Below are 22,626 nucleotides of genomic sequence, written 5' to 3' on the forward strand. Positions count from 1 at the left end.
CCAGCATTGAACTCAGGGAAAATAACATTTATTATAAAAATGAATGTCACATCCAAAGCCACAGTTGATATCAAGTTCCTTCCCCCCGACTCCTCCCCCCATCCCCCCGCCAAGATCCTTTAAAGACGAATGGAGGGAATAAATTTCACAAGCACTGGGATTGCCCTTTCTAAAGCATGTATTTTTAAAAATTATTTTAGGGACAATAAAACAGGAAAAGGTGACATTGGAAATGAATTAGTGAAAAAACCACAGGCCTCACAAGTAAATGGACCTAGGTTAATGTGCTGTAGGTAATAAACTGGGTGACTTGGCACATGAGTTAGCTAACCTCTCTGAATCTCAGTCTTCTCATCTGTGAAGTGGGACTAATAAAATTTTTATCACAGTTTTTTTTTTTAATAAATTTATTTTATTTTATTTATTTATTTTTGGCTGCATTGGGTCTTCCTTGCCATGGGCAGGCTTTCTCTAGTTGTGGTGAGCGGGGGCTACTCTTCTTTGTGGTGCGCGGACTTCTCATTGTGGTGGCTTCTCTTGTTGAGGGCTCTAGGCACACGGGCTTCAGTAGTTGTGGCTTGCGGTCTCAGTAGTTGTGGCTCGCGGGCTTTAGAGCACAGGCTCAGTAGTTGTGGCACACAGGCTTAGTTGCTCTGTGGCATGTGGGATCTTCCCGGACCAGGGCTCGAACGTGAGTCCCCTGCATTGGCAGGCGGATTCTAAACCACTGTGCCCACAGTGGCAGGGAAGTCCCCACAGGTTGTTCTAAACATTCACTGAGATGTTGCATGTAAAGTGCCTGGCTCATAGTAGTAATTTAATAAGTGCTCATTTCTATCCTGTTAGCAACTTGGATATTGCTTTTGAATTATCTGCTGGATTTGCCCTGAAAGTGGTTTTTAGGTTTATCAGCTTTTGTTGGCTCAGTCAGAAGCTCCAAGGGAATGACTTTGGCTGGGTCCAAGATCCGTTCCCAAGAAGCTGGAGGAACCAGCACCTTGTCAGCCTGTCCACAAAGTGTAGAAGGATGGGTGTTGCCCTAGATTCCGATGCTCAAATGTACAAACACCAGTGCAGTGGTTTCCGACACCTGCCTGGTGTTGTATTATTTCTCATGTTCAATATCATCATTTTGCAACAGCTGGAGATAAAGTAACTTTTGAGAGTCTGTGGAAGGTCAACAAACTGGCACTCTGTTAACATTGGACCGAGATGAGGTTAGGTATGGGAGTCAAATGAAGAAACAGCTCCAGGGAGGACATTCACAGTAGGGGCTCAGCTCACAGAGCGCGGAGCTTGCCTAATGATGCCGTGGAGCTCTGTTTTAGTGCAGACTCAGGCACCAGATGTGCACAGCTGTGCGAGAGAAGCTAACCCTGCCAGAGCAAGAAAAGCCACACGCCGGTTGTTTTACTTCTGAGTGAGAGGGAAGGGGAAATAAATCTCTCTCAATAGAAAAAAACAACATTGTTAACATTTATTATTTATCAACTTATCTTTTTCTGAGTCAAGTCTAATTGGGCCATTTGTCTTTAACATGCCTTTCCTGATTTGAAAGTACAAGAACAATTTTGCAAAAGATTTTTCAATTCAAGTGGCCTGTTTAAAGCAGGCTCCATTTATTCAGTAATATGTACTTTTAAAAAGGCTATGCTTTTCTTGAGGATTTCTTAATGTCATGTCATGAAAAGCAATGAGCGGCTGATCCTGGCCACAGAAGTATTGCCTTTATAACCATATATTTTTTTCTCTTGTGAAGAAAGTTATTTTACGTAAACCACCACCAACAAATACCGTTGCTAATGGTCGTGTATACAGTGGGACTCTGGGGTAGTTAGTCCATTGAAACTGATCGGCTGCGACTTATTCCTTGCTGTAGGTAATATCATGGTCTCTCACAAAAAAGCATTTAAAACTTTGTCATGTGTTATTGAGGAGTATTTATACTTGTGGATTGTTCTTAAGAAAACCAGTGCTTTTGTCACTGAGTTACAAGTGAAACACATTCTGCCAGGATTTAAATAGAAGAAAGGTAATGCACAGAAACCTTGTTTTTCAAGTTTCCATCTATCAAGTGTTAAGTTACCTGGGAAAATTGGCTAGAGCTAAAATATTGCTTAATTTCAGTTCCTTTAAAACTGAGCTTTCCAGTGTGTCTCTACACATACAGAATGGTGTTAAAAATGCAAAACACGTAAGAAGACTGTATATTATGTTTTGTGAAAATGTCTTAGTTTTTATAATTCATTATAGTGACAATTCAAGGTGGAGATATGCTAGTACATTATGATCATACTAAAAGAAAGATTAGACTAGTAAGGGAATAAAATTAGCAGCAAAATCGCCTTTTCCTCCCTGCTCTCTTATTTGAGGGGGAAGACTGGAAAAGGTACTTGATTTACTCTACATGGGAAAAATACCTTTTCAGTTGCAAACTGACCTTTAAGTCTCAGCAACGTAAACACATCATATGATCCACAAGGGCCTGAGTTCCTTCCCTGTGTAAATACTGCACATGGGCATTAACATCCAACAGGTGGAGTGATAAAGGCAGACAAATTGCCCTGGAACACAGATAGCATCTCCCTGGGCCCATGATTCCGAGGCATAGGGACAACGTTGGCATGTGGGGCTTTTACAATAGTGAAGGACCACTGCCACCTGTGGACAACTGTAAGCATCAACGCCAACATGGAGAAGTGGAGAAGTACCAGTGATGAATGATGAGTGCGAGAACTGGGCCACCTTCTGACTCTGATGGTCTAAAAATTTCCCAACAGCCAATGTTGCCATGGGTGCATTTGTGGCCTGGGTGGGGCTTTTTTCCCCCACAAATCAATAACTATCCTTATAACCACACAAAGGATATGATTATCTTGTATTAATATAAAGCACAGCGCAGGCATCTTAAACTCAAAGGCCTTTAAGGGGCAGGTAGATAATGTAGTTGTAAATGGATAAGAGCCATAGGGACAGGGAATTGGAGACCACATGTCCCATCAAGAGACATTCAATTTTATTAAATTTTTTGGGGGGAAGACTCCATTAAGCAGCACACATTTACAGCTCAGATTCAGCCTGCAGCCATCTAGCACTGGAGGTCAGTGGGTGGATTTACAAGATCCCAGGTGACATTTGTGCACCCGGGAACAGAAGTCTAAGAATACCTTGTTCTCTACAAAATATTTATTGAATGTTTGTTTTATTTCAGGCATCACTCCATATTGATAGACAAGTTAGGAAAATAGATATTAAACAAGTAATTACCCAAATGGAATTACAGTTACAGTAAATGCAATGAATGAAAAGTAGTATTCCCTTACTAGTCTAATCTTTCTTTTAGTATGATCATAATGTACATGCATGAATATATACCATGTTTCATAAAACTTGCTTGCTTATGTCACATCACTATTTTATATTCTACTAAGAAAGATAAAACCCTGCCAGTTAAACTACAGTGCTATACTTTCTTAATTATAAGAAATTAATACCCTATGCTTTTGATACATTTTATTTCATACTTATTTAAAGAGCTCATTTTAGATTAATTGCAACATAGATTTTTTTTTTATCATGTATCACTCTTGTACATACTATAAATTAAATAAGATATTGCATTGAGAGTTGTACTCTTTTGGGTCACTTTCTGACTCAGAGTCATCAATGTCCATACTTTTCTATACAGTGTCATTCTCTGGTCATCAAGAGAGTTGGGGAGCAGCATTTCTTAAAGACTGCCTCACTATTGTCTAGAATTTTCTTCCCAGCAACTGACACTAGTTCTCAGAGTTTTGATGCTGGTGCTTTCTTCATCTTACCAAAAGGTGTCAACAGAAGCTTTTCAGACATTGACGAGGACTTCTACTCTTTCCTCATATGGTCTTTAAATGTTTCGTAGACTGAAATGGCAAGGGGCTTCAGCGTGCTGTCATGTTGCCAGGGCTGACACCGACATTCACTCGTGTGCTGGCGTGACAGCCGTGTCAGGTTGCCCATCTGACCTGCCCTGAGTTTGGAAGACCCCACTGTTAGAAAGTCACATCTAATTCCAGAGATGTGAAAATATACAAATAATACAGGATCAGCGAAATGCAGTCAGTTAATGATCTGACCTGATCTTCAGGACCAGAGACTTTCTCTTGGAGAGGGTGACATTTAGTGTTAGACCTGAAAACTAAGAAGTTATCCAGAAGCTGAGATGGAAAAGTGTCATCCTAGTAGAGGCAGGGCAGGGTTATGGAGCAGACTAGCTCATCAGGCCACCAAACTACAGGAGTGCTACAGCATTTCCAGACTCGCTATGAAAGGCAGTCCCTGCTAACTCAGGTTTCTACTTGCGGCTTCTTCTCTTCCTGAAGAAATGCAAGGAGGTCTCACTTTCACTGAAGCTGAGGGGATTGTTGAGTGCAAAACAGAACAAAATAAAATCAAACCATCATTGGTTTGTTTCTCAGTATACAGGTATGTCTGAAACTGGCAGTTGTGGTCATCTGAAATTCCAAAACCACATCATGCATGGCGTAGAACAAGTGATAGTCTTCGTGATCTCCATGTGAAACCCTTTTAATATCCTGTTCCGCCCCCTAGGAAATTGTTTAATAATTGACAAAAGAAAACCAAAGAGAGACAAAAAACTAGAGAACAAATGAAAACATGGGGAGAGGAAGGCTGGAGGCCAGTCCAAAGCCATGCCTTGTAAATTCTCTGTGAAGGATTTTGGTCTTCATCCCCAGGGAATGTGGGAGTTATTAAAGAGTTTTGAGCAGTGAAATGACATGATTGTATTTGCATCTTTACTCTGGCTGCTATAAAGCAAATGGATTGTGGGGAATGAGTTATCTTCTCTCTGGGCAAGGTAGAGTTCTTCGTGCATGCAGCAATCTGGATTTCAAACATCAGTGAACCAGCTTTCAGGCATTTTCTCAAAAGGGATATGTAAATTATTAATCATTCACAGAATCATTTGGAAGTATTGCAGAGCTGAAATGAACAGTTAACTGCAATAACAATAATAAATCTACAAGCAATCTGTTATTGGAGTCTTCAGTGGTTTTATTTCTTTACTATTTTTGTTTCGGATAAATGAATTCAATAAGAAATGAACAAAATCAGGATTGGGGGCCAAAAGAAAATTTCCTGTGAAACTTTACTGTGAAACAGGGTGAGAAGAGATTCAGCTCAGCATACCATGTGAATAAACCCCTGGATAACACACAGTAAATTGAGTCTTACTATATAAAAAGATGTTATGACATTGAGACATTAAACCACTAATGGTAGTTTTGGTTTAGTTGGTGGTAACTACTTTTGTTGGGAAATGATCACTTTCATTTTAGGAACACTGAATGATGAGAGCTAGTGGCAAAAGTGGGCTTTGGCTCCTTAGTTATTCCCCCTAAGAACTCCTGTACATAGCATTTGAGCTAGGAACTGTTGCTCTTCATCTCTTTTAATTCTTTCAAACACTTTTTGGGGAGAGAACGTGATTCTCACTTTATGAGCTGTACCTGAGGATTCCAATGAAATAATTTTAATAATGATGATGAAAGCTAATACTAACACAGTCTCCTTATTATAAACCAGGAACTTGTTTAATCTTCATAACAGCCACAGGAGAAGACGCTATTATGACCCAGTTTTTACAGATCGGGAAACTAAGGTACAGAGAAGTTAAGTAACTTGCCCAAGGCCACACAGCCTGTAGGGAGTGTGGCGCTGGAATTTGGTCTTAGGGAATCCAGCTTTGGAGACTATGTGCTTAACCACTATACGCATCACCTGTTTAAAAGTAATGTTTTTGAAAAGTCAGTTCATGATACATACATATATGTACACACAATATTTTTCTTTGAAACATTTTCATAAACTCCTTTCAATGGATCACCCCAAAAGAAAAATATGGGAGATTTTTGAAACTGAATCCAACTTTACGGCACAAGATGAGTAAAGTTTAAAAGCAAGCAGATGTTTGCAAAGCATATAAAACTCAAAATTGCTCTACACTAGACGTTATTTGGAACACAGATATAATTCTTTTCAAATATGATTTTTATCTAAATGGTGTCCCTTAAAACTTCATTTTAACACCCAAACGATTCCCAGCTGTTCGGGTAGATTGGCCCCTGCTGGGTCTGTTTCCCAACACTTCCCATATTCCACCATAAATATTCATGATGCAGTACTGCTGTTCCCCAAAGGGGGGCCAGGCTTCATTTTTATGAACTTCTCTCAACTGGGATTAGCATCTTTCACCTATTACCCAACTCCTGAATTATGGTTTTGTTCTGCTGTGCTCTCCATTTTCTTTATTTTTCCTGATATCTGAGAAGTCTGAAGAGACTGTGGAGTGTGAAAGAAACTTCTAATCCCAGGAAGTTGGCCCAAGGAGTATACAAAATCAATTTTTAAAATACAATCTTATTCTAACTTTACACCCAGACCACTGTGAAACCACTGTTTTCTTCCTTTGCCAGATTTCCTAGGCAACAGCGATGACTTTGTAATAGGTTTGTAAACTTAATTTGAGGGCTAGGGGTGGGGATCCTGGAGCCGCTACGTGGAGGGGATGCTATTTCCACAGATAACACATGCGTGGGTTACCAAAATGATGATTCTTTTTCCCCATGTGATTTATGTTTGAATGTGTTTAGATCCCAGAAAATACTAGGATTAAATCTGCCTTTTTGGGGATTGAAAGGTGGCAGGAGAGGTGTGAATTTTCCCACCTCTGCAGCTCTCTTTCTCTCCCTCTCCCTCTCTCATTTTTAGAGTTTCTTAAATCAGGTCTACTCTTTGCATTTGTCATATTTCTAACACACCCTTATGCATCCAAAGATTCTCTTGACCTCATCCAGACCCAAATCAGGAAACTATGACAACTTGCCTTGTCAGTGGGAAGAATGCTTGATCTTTGACATTAAACTTGAGTTCCTATATCTGCTTAGCAATAACCAGTCAGATATACTTGGACACAATATTTAACTTCTTGAAACATCTATTTTTCCATTTGTAAAATAGGGGAAATATCGGTCACAAAAGCTTCTTATGAACCATAAATAAGGTTTGTAAATTGAGGGCTCGGCACAGGCCTAAATAAGGAATTTCAGCTTCCTTCCCTCTTCCTTTATGTGACACCAGCTACTTGCGTGTCAGAGGAAGAAATGCATAGGGGAAGATTGATGGTGGCCCTTAGCGCACTGGGCACAGTGGCACTTCCCACATTTTGTGGGTTTGCCACATCACACAATGGCAAGAGGTCAGCCTCTGAATGTTTTGGAAATGTCATCCAATTCTGCAAAGGTTTCTGCCATAGTATGAGTGGGTTGTGAGGAGAGGCAGACTAAGTTAACTGCCCTGTGTGGGTTGATTAACTACATAGTTGAGTAGGCAGTACCTTTAGCTGATCTTTCTATAAATGGTACCCTTCTTGCTTTGAAACCCACTGGAGCCAACCACTTACCACAAACCATCCTTTTCAACCCTGCCGAAACACTACTGCACATGAGGAGATGCTGGAAGAACAGTTACTCAAGGGGGATGGATTATTGAGTTCCTGGAAGTGGACTCCAGAAAGAGACATCTATTAACACACTGACTGACTGTCCACGTCAGAAGAACTGGCTAGAACAGAGTCAGTGAACCAAAAATCTGGAGGCTATACCTTGGAGTCATTTAAGACATGAGATCTGCAGTCGGACTGCTGGGGGTTGAATCCTGCCTGTGTTGTGCCCAAACACTGTGACACTGAGCAAATCCCTTAACCTTTCTAAGCCGGGTTTCTAATCACAACAGGACCTGCCCCTTATGGTTGTCATAGGGATTAATGAGATATTCCAGGTAAAACATTCAGTACACAAAACACAGTGTTGGCACAATGCACTTAACTTATATTACCTTAAAAATTATTTTTGAAAGAACTAGTTGAGAGCAAACATTAGGCCCCATCTCGTATTCTTAGGCCTGGATACTTAACTGACCATGCTGGCAGGGCGTTGGGCAGATTGCAGCAAAGGTATTGAGTGTCCACTGAATATAGAGTACATTTTTAACAACTGAAGGCTGCTTTATATTCGTGCTCATAATTTAAGGGGTGATACTTAGTGGGTTGCCGTGTGTGGGGAGATGAATTATGTGTGCATTTGGAAGGTGCAACAGTGCTTTCCAAGGTGTGCACATGGAAAGGTCATTTTTTGATGTGAAATAGCAATTACTATATGCGGAGCCTGGTGCCACTTACAATTTCATTTCTGAAATATAACTGTCTCCCACCAAGCAGAGATGTCTGCTATTTCAATCTCAAGCATCTTCAGATTTACCCTATTATTTTAAGCCATGCTTCAGTGTGTCTTTGGAGCATTCTTCAGCTTTTCTTGCTTCCAGTTACAACACTTTAGTCCCTTTTGGGCTGTCTCGTGGTCTCCTGTGCCACTGAGGAATCCAACCTGGAGAAGGGGGGGTAGTGAGCATCGTGTAGATGCATTCCAGTACCATCCGACTGATGAACATTTTGCATCAATGAAAATTAGCTTAGCTGAATGGCAACAATAATAAAATTGTCCAAGGAATGAGGCATAACACTGTAGTGCTTCTGACAACTTGACAAAGTGGGGTGAGAGACTGATGAGGAGAAATATCACCGTCACCTCCTTCCACATTCTCACCTTATCTGTTTGCCTCAATACATAGGGATATAAAAGAATGTTATTTGTATAAGAGGCAGAAATGTTGGATGAAGAGACTTGTACGGTGTCTGTCACCTATCTGATCCCGTGGACTGGCTTTGAACCTCTTTTGATAGAGGATGACTGTCAGAAATGCACTGAATTCATGGGGCACTCTGGGTCCACTCTGGGCTATTTTGGCCTCAGGTCAGAAAGTGGAGCACAGCAAGGTGAGAGAGGCCAGTCTCGTCGACTCTGCTCATAATCTAGCACAGTCCTGACTTGTGGAGAATTGGCAGCTCTTGGACTCCAAGAACCATTGCTCAAGATGGCACCATCAACATAGTATTGGGGTGGTTCCTTCAAGTAGCATCACTTGGCATTGATAGGTTCAATGTGGATAGGAGAGAAAAATTGGAGGCCAATAGTGACTGCAGCTTAAAAAATGATTCACTCTGGGGACTCTAGAAAATACTGGTGGAAACTTTGAGGAGGTCTCAGTCCTTACCTGGTGTGTCTAACTGTTGGGGAACAGGAGCTGCTAAAACTATTGTAACTTAGGTGTTTGAATTCAATGTGATCTTAATTTTTATAAATAAAACCTTTGGAGGAAGGGATGTATTATTGTAACCACTTTTGGAGGATTCTTTTAAACTAAAATAGAAAAGGATTCTGGGTTATGTTTACAGAGATAGTAGCCTGCAAGGAATTTCTTAACTGCATCATTCATAAGTAAGTTATTACAGCAAAGTAGATTAAGTCAAACATTCACAGCTTTCTAGATAATATTATTTATGTGTTTGGTTTTATTTTTAAAAGACCTTTCAAATAATGGTGAATCTCTACAATAATCTGTAGTGAGATGGTGAGTGACCTGAAATACTATTGTTCCATGCTCCAATGTGTTGGCTATTAAAAGAGCTGTTCGATATAAAGATCTTTCTTGATCTGTTTCCACTTCTCAAAACATGCCCATGGTGTGAGGATAAAATGAGCTTGCATGTAAAGTGTCTAGCACAATAGATTCTAAGTAATTGGTAGACTGCTACCTGTAAGTTATAAAGGGCTTTACTTACTATATCTGTAAAGGCAGGATTTCAGGTAAGAAATTCTGTTTTAAGTTTGGAGGCTTACTGTTAGAAGATTTGGGTAGCAATGTCTGGGTGTAAAGGAAACTGTGAATGCACAAGTTAGAAATGCGTCCTTTGAATTTGGCGGCCATAGTTTGGAGTACCAGTCTGCCCATAGACCCTTTCTCTGGAAACTGCTCCCACCAATAACCTCTCCATCAGAAGTCTGGGAAGCCATATTATATCACGATCTGTTCCCCTAATCACAGAAGATTGGATAAGAATGGTCATATGACTTGAGTTGGGCTAATCACACTGCAGCCCTAGGGTTCTGAAATCAGGGCACTGAGAGAGATTAAGTGTCTTAGTTTGCTTTCCCCAGGCAAGTATTTGAGTGCAGCAGTTTATTTGAGAGGAGTTTTCAGGAAACATCTGTAGGGGAGGGAAAAGAGAGATAGGAAAGGGAAATATGCCAGTAAAAGGTAACTGATCAAACATGTGACCATTGGGGACTAGAGCTTAATCCAATTAGAAAATTTAGTGTCGGAGTTATCCCATGCTATGGGGCAAGGGAGCCAAGGCCTTTATCCATCAGTTGGTGTTGCCTGTTAGTTAATGGCTATTTCCAGGAGGTGCTAGTTCACAGGCACTGTCTGGGGGCACATCTGGCCCAAATAGCCAGAGATAATACTGGGGTCAAGAGTTGTAGGTACTGGCGGGAAACTGGGCTAGGTTTCAGGAGTCTTAGGTACAGAAGTCTTCAGGGCTGAGAGGATATGAGAAGGGCACTGACAGAGCCTGATTACCAAGTCAGTTTGCTATCAGTAGACAAGTGGTTTCAACAGAGGGGCTGAGGGCAAAGTTTTAGGTTTGTGTAAGCTGATGAATAAGAAGAGAAAGCTGTTTTTCTCTTTCTGACTTATTTCACTCTGTGTGACAGACTCTAGGTCCCTCCACCTCACTACAAATAACTCAACTTCGTTTCTTTTTGTGGCTGAATAATATTCCATTGCATATATATAGCTGATTCACTTTGTTACACAGCACAAACTAACACAACATTATAAAGCAATTATACACCAATAAAGATGTTGAAAAAACTAATATAGGGAGAGACCTTCAAGATGGTGGAGGAGTAAGACGTGGAGATCACCTTCCTCCCCAGAAATACATCTACATGTGGAACAACTCCTACAGAGCACCTCCTGAATGCTGGCAGAAGACCTCAGACTTCCCAAAAGGCAAAAAACTCCCCACATATCTGGGTAGGGCAAAAGAAAAAAGAAAAAACAGAGACAAAAGAATAAGGATGGGGCCTGCACCTCTGGGAGGGAGCTGTGAAGGAGGAAACGTTTACACACACTAGGAAGCCCCTTCACTGGCGGAGATGGGGGGTGGCTGGGGGGAAGCTTCGGAGCCACGGAGGTGAGTGCAGCAAAGGGGTGCAGAGGGCAAAGTGGAGAGATTCCTGCACAGAGGATCGGTGTTGACCAGCACTCACAATCCTGAGAGGCTTGTCTGCTCACACGCCGGGTGGGGGCTGGGAGCTGAGGCTCGGGCTTCGGAGGTCGGATCCCAGGGAGAGGACTGGGGTTGGCTGTGTGAACACAGCCTGAAGGGGGCTAGTGCGCCACAGCTAGCCGGGAGGGAGTCCGGGAAAAAGTCTGGAACTGCCTAAGAGGCAAGGGACCATTGTTTCGGGGTGCATGAAGAGAGAGGATTCAGAGCACAGCCTAAACAAGCTCCAGAGATGGGCGCGAGCCACAGCTATCAGCGCAGACACCAGAGACAGGAATGAAACGCTGAGGCTGCTGCTGCAGCCACCAAGAAGCCTGTGTGCGAGGACAGGTCACTATCCACACCTCCCCTCCCAGGAAGGAAGTTGTCTTCCTGTCAAACAACTAGCAAGACAGGAACACAACCCCACCCATTAGCAGAGAGGCTGCCTAAAATCATAATAAGGTCATACACACCCCAAAACACACTACCGGACGTGGTCCTGCCCACCAGAAAGACAAGATCCAGCCTCATCCACCAGGACACAGGCACCAGTCCCCTCCACCAGGAAACCTACACAACCCACTGAACCAACCTTAGCCACTGGGGGAAGACACCAGAAACAACAGGAACTATGAACCTGCAGCCTGCGAAAAGGAGACCCCAAACAGAGTAAGTTAAGCAAAATGAGAAGACAGAGAAACACAGAGCAGATGAAGGAGCAAGGTAAAAACCCACCTGACCAAACGAAGAGGAAATAGGCAGTCTATCTGAAAAAGAATTCAGAATAATGATAGTAAAGATGATCCAAAATCTTGGAAATAGAATGGAGAATATACAAGAAACGTTTTACAAGGACCTAGAAGAACTAAAGAGCAAATAAACACTGATGAACAACACAATAAATGAAATTAAAAATTCTCTAGAAGGAATCAATAGCAGAATAACTGAAGCAGAAGAACAGATAAGTGACCTGGAAGATAAAATAGTGGAAATAACTACCGCAGAATAGAATAAAGAAAAAAAAAATGAAAAGAATTGAGGAAAGTCTCAGAGACCTCTGCGACAACATTAAATGCACCAACATTCGAATTATAGGGGTCCCAGAAGAAGAAGAGAAAAAGAAAGAGACTGAGAAAATACTTGAAGGGATTATACTTGAAAACTTCCCTAATATGGGAAAGGAAATAGTCAAATTCAGGAAGCACAGAGAGTCCCATACAGGATAAATCCAAGGAGAAACACGCCAAGACACATATTAATCAAACTATCAAAAATTAAATAAAAAGAAAAAATATTAGAAACAACAAGGGAAAAACAACAAATAACATACAAGGGAATCCCCATAAGGTTAACAGCTGATCTTTCAGCCGAAACTCTGCAAGCCAGAAGGGAGTGGCAGGACATATTTAAGTGATGAAAAGGAAAAACCTACAACCAAGATTAATCTACCCAGCAAGGATCTCATTCAGATTCGACGGAGAAATTAGAACCTTTACAGACAAGCGAAAGCTGAGAGAATTCAGCACCACCAAACCACCTTTACAACAAACACTAAAGGAACTTCTCTAGGCAGGAAACACAAGAGAAGGAAAACACCTACAATAACAAACCCCAAACAACTAAGAAAATGGTAATAGGAACATACATTATTGATAATTACCTTAAATGTAAATGGATTAAATGCTCCAACCAAAAGACATAGACTGGCTGAATGGTTACAAAAACAAGACCCGTATATATAGGATGTCTACAAGAGACCCACTTCAGACCTAGGGACACATACAGACTGAAAGTGAGGGGATGGTAAAAGATATTGAATGCAAATGCAAATCAAAGAAAGCAGGAGTAGCAATTCTCATATCAGACAAAAGAGACTTTAAAATAAAGACTATTACAAGAGACAAAGAAGGACACTACATAATGATCAAGGGATCAATCCAAGAAGAAGATATAACAATTGTAAATATTTATGCACCCAACATAGGAGCACCTCAATACATAAAGGCAAATGCTAACAGCCATAAAAGATGAAAATGACAGCAACACAATCATAGTAGGGGACTTGAACACCCCACTTTCATCAATGGACAGATCATCCAAAATGAAAATACATAAGGAAACACAAGTTTTAAATGATACATTAAACAAGATGGACTTAACTGATATTTCTAGGACATTCCTCCCAAAAACAACAGAATACACTTTCTTCTCAAGTGCTCATGGAACATTCTCCAGGATAGCCCGTATCTTGGGTCACAAATCAAGCCTAGGTAAATTTAAGAAAATTGAAAACATATCAAGTATATTTTCCGACCACAATGCTATGAGAATAGATATCAATTACAGGAAAAAAATCTGTAAAAAATACAAACACATGGAGGCTAAACTATAAACTACTAAATAACCAAGAGATCCCTGAAGAAATCAAAGAGGAAATCAAAAAATACCTAGAAACAAATGACAATGAAATCACGACGACCCAAAACCTATGGGATGCAGCAAAAGCAGTTCTAAGAGGGAGGTTTATAGCAATATAATCCTACTTCAAGAAACAAGAAACATCTCAAATAAACAACCTAACCTTACACCTAAAGCAATTAGAGAAAGAAGAACAAAAAAACCTCAAAGTTAGCAGAAGGAAAGAAATCATAAAGATCAGATCAGAAATAAAGGAAAAAGAAATGAAGGAAACAATAGCAAAGATCAATAAAACTAAAACCTGGTTCTTTGTGAAGATAAACAAAATTGATAAACGATTAGCCAGCCTCATCAGGAAAAAACGGGAGAAGACTCAAATCAATAGAATTAGAAATGAAAAAAGGAGAAGTAACAACTGACACTGCAGAAATACAAAAGATCATGAGAGATTACTACAAGCAACTATATGCCAATAAAATGGACAACCTCAAAGAAATGGACAAATTCTTAGAAATGCACAACCTTCCAAGACTGCACCAGGAAGCAATAGAATATATGAACAGACCAATCAAAAGCACTGAAATTGAAACTGTGATTAAAAATCTTCCAACAAACAAAAGCCCAGGACCAAATGGCTTCACAGGCGAATTCTATCAAACATTTAGAGAAGAGCTAACACCTATATTTCTCAAACTCTTCCAAAATATAGCAGAGGGAGGAACACTCCCCAACTCATTCTACGAGGCCACCATCACCCTGATACCAAAACCAGACAAAGATGTCAAAAAGAAAGAATACTACAGGCAACATCACTGATAAACATAGATGCAAAAATCCTCAAGAAAATACTAGCAAACAGAATCCAACAGCATATTTAAAGGATCATACACCATGATCAAGTGGGGTTTATCCCAGGAATGCAAAGATTCTTCAATATATGCAAATCAATCAATGTGATACACCATATTATCAAATTGAAGGAGAAAAACCACATGATCATCTCAATAAATGCAGAAAAAGATTTTGACAAAATTCAACACCCATTTATGATAAAAACTCTCCAGAAAGTAGGCATAGAGGGAACTTAACCTCAACATAATAAAGGCCAAATATGACAAACCCACAGCCAACATCATTCTCAGTGGTGAAAAACTGAAACCATTTCCTCCAAGATCAGGAACAAGACAAGGTTGTCCACTCTCACCACTATTATTCAACATAGTTTTGGAAGTGTTAGCCACAGCAATCAGAGAAGAAAAAGAAATAAAAGGAATCCAAATTGGAAAAGAAGAAGTAAAGCTGTCACTGTTTGCAGATGACATGATACTATACATAGAGAATCCTAAAGATGCTACCAGAAAACTACTAGAGCTAATCCATGAATTTGGTAAAGTAACAGGATACAAAATTAATGCACAAAAATCTCTTGCATTCCTATACAGTAACGATGAAGAATCTGAAAGAGAAATTAAGGGAACACTCCCATTTACCATTGCAACAAAAAGAATAAAATACCCAGGAATAAACCTACCTAAGGAGACAAAAGACCTGTATGCAGAAAACTATAAGACACTGATGAAAGAAATTAAAGATGAAACAAACAGATGGAGAGATATACCATGTTCTTGGATTGGAAGAATCAACATTGTGAAAATAACTATACTACCCAAAGCAAGCTACAGATTCCGTGCAATCCCTATCAAACTACCAATGGAATTTCTCACAGAACTAGAACAAAAATTTTCACAATCTGTATAGAAGCATAAAAGACCCCGAATAACCAAAGCAATCTTGAGAAAGAAAAACCAAGCTGGAGGTATCAGGCTCCCAGACTTCAGACTATACTGCAAAGCTACAGTAATCAAGACAGTATGGTACTGGCACAAAAACAGAAATATAGATCAACGGAACAGGATAGAAAGCCCAGAGATAAACCTATGCGCATATGGTCACCTTATCTTTGATAAAGGAGGCACAAATATACAATGGCGAAAAGACAGCCTCTTCAGTTACTGGTGCTGGGAAAACTAGACAGCTACATGTAAAAGAATGAAATTAGAACACTCCCTAACACCATACACAAAAGTAAACTCAAAATGGATTAAAGACCTAAATATAAGACCAGACACTATCAAACTCTTAGAGGAAAACATAGGCAGAACACTCTATGACGTAAATCACAGCAAGATCCTTTTTGACCCACCTCCTAGAATTATGGAAATAAAAACAAAAATAAACAAAGGGGACCTAATGAAACTTAAAAGCTTTTGCACAGCAAAGGAGACCATAAACAAGACGAAAAGACAACCCTCAGAATGGGAGAAAATATTTGAAAATGAAGCAACTGACAAAGGATTAATCTCCATAATTTACAAGCAGCTCATGCAGCTCAATATCAAAAAACCAAACAACCCAATCCAAAAATGGGCAGAAGACCTAAATAGACAATTCTCCAAAGAAGATATACACAGTGCCAACAAACAGATGAATGGATGTTCACCATCACCAATCATTGGAGAAATTCAAATCAAAACTACAGTGAGGTATCACCTGACACCAGTCAGAATGGCAATCATCAAAAAATCTACAAACAATAGAGGCTGGAGAGGGTGTGGAGAAAAGGGAACCCTCATACACTGTTGGTGGGAATGTAAATTGATACAGCCACTATGGAGAACAGTTTGGAGGTTCCTTAAAAAACTAAAAATAGAACTACCATATGACCCAGCAATCCTGCTACTGGGCATATACCCTGAGAAAACCATAATTCACAAAGAGTCATGTACCACAATGTTCATTGCAGCTGTATTTACAATAGCCAGGACATGGAAGCAACCTAAATGTCCATCGACAGATGAGTGGATAAAGAATATGTGGCACATATATACAATGAAATATTACTCAGCCATAAAAAGAAATGAAATTGAGTTATTTGTAATGAGGTGGATGGGCCTAGAGTCTGTCATACAAAGTGATGTAAGTCAGAAAGAGAAAAACAAATACCGTATGCTAACACATATATATGGAATATAAAAACAAAAAGAAGGTTCTGTAGAACCCAGTGGCAGGACAGGAATAAAGATGCAGACGTAGAGAATGGACTTGATGACACGGGGACGGGGAAGGGTAAGCTGGGACAAAGTGAGAGAGTGGCATGGACATATATACACTACCAAATGTAAAATAGATAGCTTGTGGGAAGCAGCCACATAGCACAGGGAGATGAGCTCGGTGCTTTGTGACTACCTAGAGGGGTGGGATAGGGAGGGTGGGAAGAGACGCAAGAGGGAGGAGATATGGGGATATATATATATATGTATAGCTGATTCACTTTGTTATAAAGCAGAAACTAACACACCATTGTAAAGCAATTATATTCCAATAAAGATGTTTTAAAAAGTAATAATATAGCACATGATCACACACACAGAAAAAAAAAAAGAGAAAGCTGATCTTCAGACAGAAGGAAAAGAATATAGTAGCAGGTGTACAGAGACAAAGAATGGGGCATGTGGTTCCTAAAATATGGGGAAGGTGAACTCTGTTAGTCAAGACACTCAGTTCACCTAAGACTTGACTGTGTTTCGTTTTTCTGTTTCCAGATTTTGTGAAAATAACTGGCCCCTGCTCTTGCTCCTGCTTTTTTAATTTTGCTAAACTGAGTGGCACCCGTTTGTAAGATGAAGCAGACTATATTTTCTAGAAACCACCCCAGGGGTATTTTCAGTCTCACGCACTCTTTGGAACTTTACCACTTCCCCATCAAAAGGCAAAGTCTATTTTCCTTCCCTTTGAGATGATGTGGGCCTTTGTGTCTGTCTTGGTGGATATACTATGGCAAAAGTGATGCTTCACGACTTTTGATACTAAGGCATAAAAGGTGTATCTTCCACCTGGCTCCCTTTCATAGTGTACTTGTCCTTAGAATCCAGCCACCATGTTGTAAGCAAGCCCTGGACATATGGAGAGGTCACTTACAAGTATTCTGGCTGATAGTTCCAACTAAAGTCCTACTCAGCAGCCAGTATCAATCCCCAGAGGTATGAATGACTGAGCCTGGAGATAATTCTTGTCCTCAGATTTCAAGTTGCCCACCTTGACACCATGTGGATCAGAGAGGACCCATTCTCACTGAGTCCCATCCAACTTGCAGATTTGAGGACAAAATAAATCTCCTTGTTTTAAGTTACTAAGTTTTAGGGTGACTTGTCACACTGCCTTGGTAAACTGCAACACAAGATAAAGTAAACTATGTGGATTTATTTAAGATCTTTCAAATAGCTTAGTGTAGTATAAATGGATGGTTAGGCAGTTACTAATTTGTTAACAGCTAAAGCTCCCTTTTCTCCTCCCAGCCCATCAACACTACTGGAGTCCTTTATGGAGAATTTGTCATGACTCTCACTGGTTGATAGCACCAAAGCCAGATCAGCAAACTCTTATCCCCAACCCAGTGTATCTCATTACTACACAGCTATTGTATTCTGGACCAAGTAGGACTCAGGAAGCCTTGGAGCTTTTATTGTAGCTGCCAGTCATTGTGCCTAAATTTGTTAGCAGCTGTGCTTTTCATGCCTCATCTCATTTAATTTTTGCCAAAATTCTGGGATATTGACAACATGTGTCATTTATAGATAAGGAACCAGAGATACAAGAAGCCTAAAGTGACTTGCCCAAGATCACACAATAAGTGCCAGAATTTGGACTTGAATGTAGTTCCTTCTGATCCCACAGTGTGTATACTTTCTTTTGTGCTACTTTGCCTTAGCCTTGAGGCCTTTGAAGGACTTGGGGTTCATGGTTTGTTTTTATCCCATTTTAGCCATGTTCTGCACTACGCAGATTTTTGAGTTGGTATGGTAACATAACCAACCATTATACCTTTGTTATGAGAAAGTAACTTTTGAGGTTAAAAATTTTTTGTAACATCATAAGTTGGGGTGCTTTGCTTATATATGGGTATGTGTATACACATACATATATAATTATGTATATATAATATATATTATATAAAAGTACATTATATAGTTATGTATGTAATGTATATTACATACAAAATTATATAAGTTAAAATTTGTATATATATACATTATGTATATAAATACATGTAACATATTTATATATATAATTATATATATATAGAGGGAGAGACTGTGGTGGAAATTACTAATTTATTTGTGCTATTCTACGGAAAACTAGACAGTGCTTCATTGATGTCTTGTAAGAATGAATGCCATTCTTCTAATCTATTCAAGATTTATTGATTGATTGCTTGATTTTAAAATCTTTTTCTTTTGAAATAATATCTAGATTTACAAAAGAGCTACAAAGATAGTACTGAGATATCTAATATCCCTTTACATGGCTTCCCCTAAAGTTGACATCTTACACATGAAATTAACAGTGGTACAATGCCATTATCCAAATTACACACTGTGTTCAGCTTTTACCAGTTTTCCACTAGTGTCCTTTTTTCCATTCCAGGATCTAATCCAGGATACCACATTGCATGTAGTCAGCGTGCCTTCTTCGTATTCTCCAGACTGTGACTGTTTCTCAGTCTTTTCCAGTTTTTCGTGACCTTGAGGCTTTTGAAGAACATTTGACAGGTATTTTGTAGAATGTATTTCAATTGGGTTTGTCTGTTGTTTTCTCATGGTGAAGCTGGGGTTATGGGTTTTCTGGAAGAACACCACAGAGGTGAATACCTCGGTGCCTTTCTCGTTGCATCGTATCCAGAGTACATGATATCTACGTGAATTCTCACTGGCCGTGTTGGCCTTGATCTCTTGGTTGAGGTGGTGTCTGCCATGTTTCTTCACTCTAAAGATGCTTATTTTTACCTTTCCGCACTCCCGTTAGAAGTGAGTCACTAAGTCCAGACTATATTCAAGGAGAAAGGAATCACCTCTTGGAGGGAAGAGTATGACTGGTTGATTTTTTTACGTGGCCATGGGAAAGAATATTTTTCACTCCTGAAGTAGTCATAGGTCTACCTGTATTAGCAGCCTCTGGCTTATAGAAATACTTCTGGGCCCTCAAACCTTGAGTTATCTACATCTTTGAATTCTTCATCATGGGAAATATATCTCATAGAGGAATGCTCACTCTTATTTGCTACATGACTGAGAGCCACGTTGTAAGTATTCTAAACATTCTCTCTTCACCCCCATAACAAAGGGCTCCCTTATGTCTCTCAAATCTCAAAGTATGTGATGTTTGAGATAAAGCATATATAGCTTCATGTATTGTTTCTTCATGTGTATAGGACTTCTTACCACTGAAGGGAAGGGGTTATGTCTTTTTTATCTTTAAATTTTCTCTGGCACCCAGAAAGTAATAGTAATTATTATGAATATTATAAATCATAAAATTTATAAAATATGTTATATTTAATTTATATTTATACAAATATGTATTTATATACAAATATTTATATTTTTGAATATAAAATTAGAAAAGTTATAAATGTTATAAAATAATAATAATAATTCCCATTGATTAAATACTTCCTGTGTGTTGTTGAGCACTGTGATTGGTACCTTACAATCTTTATTTCTAATTCTTACAAAAATATCTATGAGGGAAGTACTATAATTCTCATTTTACAGTAAAAGGAAGCTGATGTTTAGGGGGAGAAATTATCTTCCCCAAGATCACATGGCAAGTAGCAAGGCTGGGATTTGAATTTAGGGCGCTTTGATTGTTGACTGTGAGCCTGGTAAATGTTTGCAGACTGACTGATTAAAATTGAGTATGGAAAAAACAGGATTTGAAGATTGGACTAGCAATAAGTATTTCAAAAAATTACACACAGTCACACATGATTGAAGAAGACAGGTATTAGGCTGTGCTTGCTTCAAGAGAAGCTGCCACTTCAACTCAGTCGAAAGAATCGTCCTGACATTCAGGTAGACGTGTGCGAACAGCAGCTCCCTCCTGAATGCTGTGAGGCTGGGGTCCCAGCTGCCACTCCTTGATACTGTCTAAGATGAGGTGTATTAGTTAATCGCATACCCTTCATGTGCCCCATAAAAAGCGATTCCCCTGTCTCGTAGGGAAACAGAAAATAGGTAAGAGAGTTCCTAAAATAGCTACAGAGATCATAGAAGGGGAAAGGCAGAAAGTCGCTCTAGGATTAAAGTGATTAACACTCCCATATAATAATCAAAAGATAATATTAGAGATGAAACATAAATTAAACAGGTAAAAACAAACCTCTCTCTGTGTTTATGTATGTGTGTGTGTGAGAGAGAGAGATAATATGAGGAAGTATAAATATGAATCTCAGACCACAAACTCCCATAAGCTTCTGTACAGCAATATTGCATCTCTATATTTTTTAGAAATCAGCTTAATTTTTATGTGTGTCCCTTTACTCCTGTGCTGTGGGATACTTAACTGTGCTTATTACTTGAATTTTCCCCCATACTGAATCATGTTGAGATGTGCTGGGGATCTTGATACTGCCCTGGGAAGCTCTTGACATTGGCCTATCTGCCCATATCCCCACAGAAATATCCAGTGTACCATCCATAGCGTCTCTGTGGGTAAGGATATATCTATTGCTTCTGTGCCCTGTGTGGGGTAAAGATATCATCACAAGCTCGACTGATTTCAAATCAAATGGGCAGTTCCATCCAACAAAAAGGGCTAGACACCCCTAACAATTTTGTCCTACAGAAGTGGAAACGTTGGCTCTGAGAGGAATAGGTGGACAGCTGTGGCTCAAGACCTCATGGCCTGGCTTGTCACCTGTGTGGTCTCAATGGGGCGGAAATTCCAGGGCATGAAACCTGCAAGCCATGCAAGATGCATGTCCCATTAGGCAAACGCGAGTTACCATTCTGCAGCTGACTTGAGGATTCCTCGGTGCTTCTTTTTTTTTTTTTTTTTTACCTCCTCTTAGATTACTTGGTTTAGTATTTCAACCTCCATCCACTGGGAGACATCACGAACATCCTGCTGTCCCAGGCTGGCATGGTCTCCCCTGCAAGCCATTCAGAACGCTGTTGGAAGCAAAGTGTAATGGGCCATGCATGTTGACATCTGCCTCTCAGAGCAGGGCTGGCCCTTAAGGTTCCCGAGTCCCTGCCTTTCCACACAAACCCAAATGCCAATGCTTCAGCTGAACACAGGCCTTTCCGTTTAGCCATGGTGAGGTGCGTGTAACCGAGCCTAAAGGACAAACACACAAAACTCTGCACCCACCCTCCCCCTTCCCTCTGTTCCTGTCTTAATTCTGTAATTTCAAAGTGAAAACAGAACTCCTACTCTGCTTTCTTTCTCCTAGAAATTCTCGGTCAAGGATTACTGTCTTTCACCCTTTCTTCCCCAGTGTAAACAGCACCAACCAGTCTTTTCTTTTAAAGCATTGACTTGAGAGACAAACCAGTTCTCATTTCTACTTTCAGGCTGGTCTAGAAAGTGTTTTAAGACTTCAGGTTACACTCAGCAAGCCCGTGCCCGGTGGGTCGAAAGGGTACGCAGGGCTGGCCCTGTTTCTCAGCTCTGAGTTCATTGATTTGCTACAGCTTCTTTTGTTACTGCTGAGATGGAGGCAGGCAAGACTTGGATTAATAAAAGCGTGAAATAAAATACACGTGTAAAATGCGGTAAATAACAAGGAAGGGTGTGGGGAGTGAGGAATGGAGGGCCGAGGAAGCTCGTTGTGTAAAAATTGAGGTTTCTGTGATCTGTGCTGTGGTTTACTTGGGAAATCATGACATTGGCACCTCAGGAAATTCGCTGAGGACAGTTAACTGATGGATTTCAAATGAAAAGCCATGCATGAGAAATTAATTCCCAGGTGTGCATGACCATTGAATTTAGATTTTTTCCCCCCCTGGCTAATGTATCCACAGGCACAGTTTTTATAATGTAATGAATGTACCGCTTGTGTCCCTCATGGTAGGTGCTCTGCATTCTGTGGGGCGTGGGGTAAAATGCTCACTCAGCACAGGCAAAGGCCTTCT

The 22,626-nt window shown here is 40.0% G+C and overlaps 1 long non-coding RNA gene across 1 annotated transcript in view; it reads left to right on the forward strand.

Moving 5' to 3' along the window:
• Positions 1 to 19,219, forward strand: part of LOC133098418 (uncharacterized) — a 78,310-nt gene extending 59,091 nt beyond the window's left edge. The window contains exon 3 of the long non-coding RNA XR_009702141.1: positions 19,136 to 19,219. This is a non-coding gene — a long non-coding RNA (uncharacterized LOC133098418). The remainder of the gene's footprint in view (positions 1 to 19,135) is intronic.
• The last annotated feature ends 3,407 nt before the right edge of the window (positions 19,220 to 22,626 follow it).

This window comes from Eubalaena glacialis, chromosome 9, assembly GCF_028564815.1.
Source record: "Eubalaena glacialis isolate mEubGla1 chromosome 9, mEubGla1.1.hap2.+ XY, whole genome shotgun sequence".
NCBI classification, from domain to species: Eukaryota; Metazoa; Chordata; class Mammalia; order Artiodactyla; family Balaenidae; genus Eubalaena; species Eubalaena glacialis.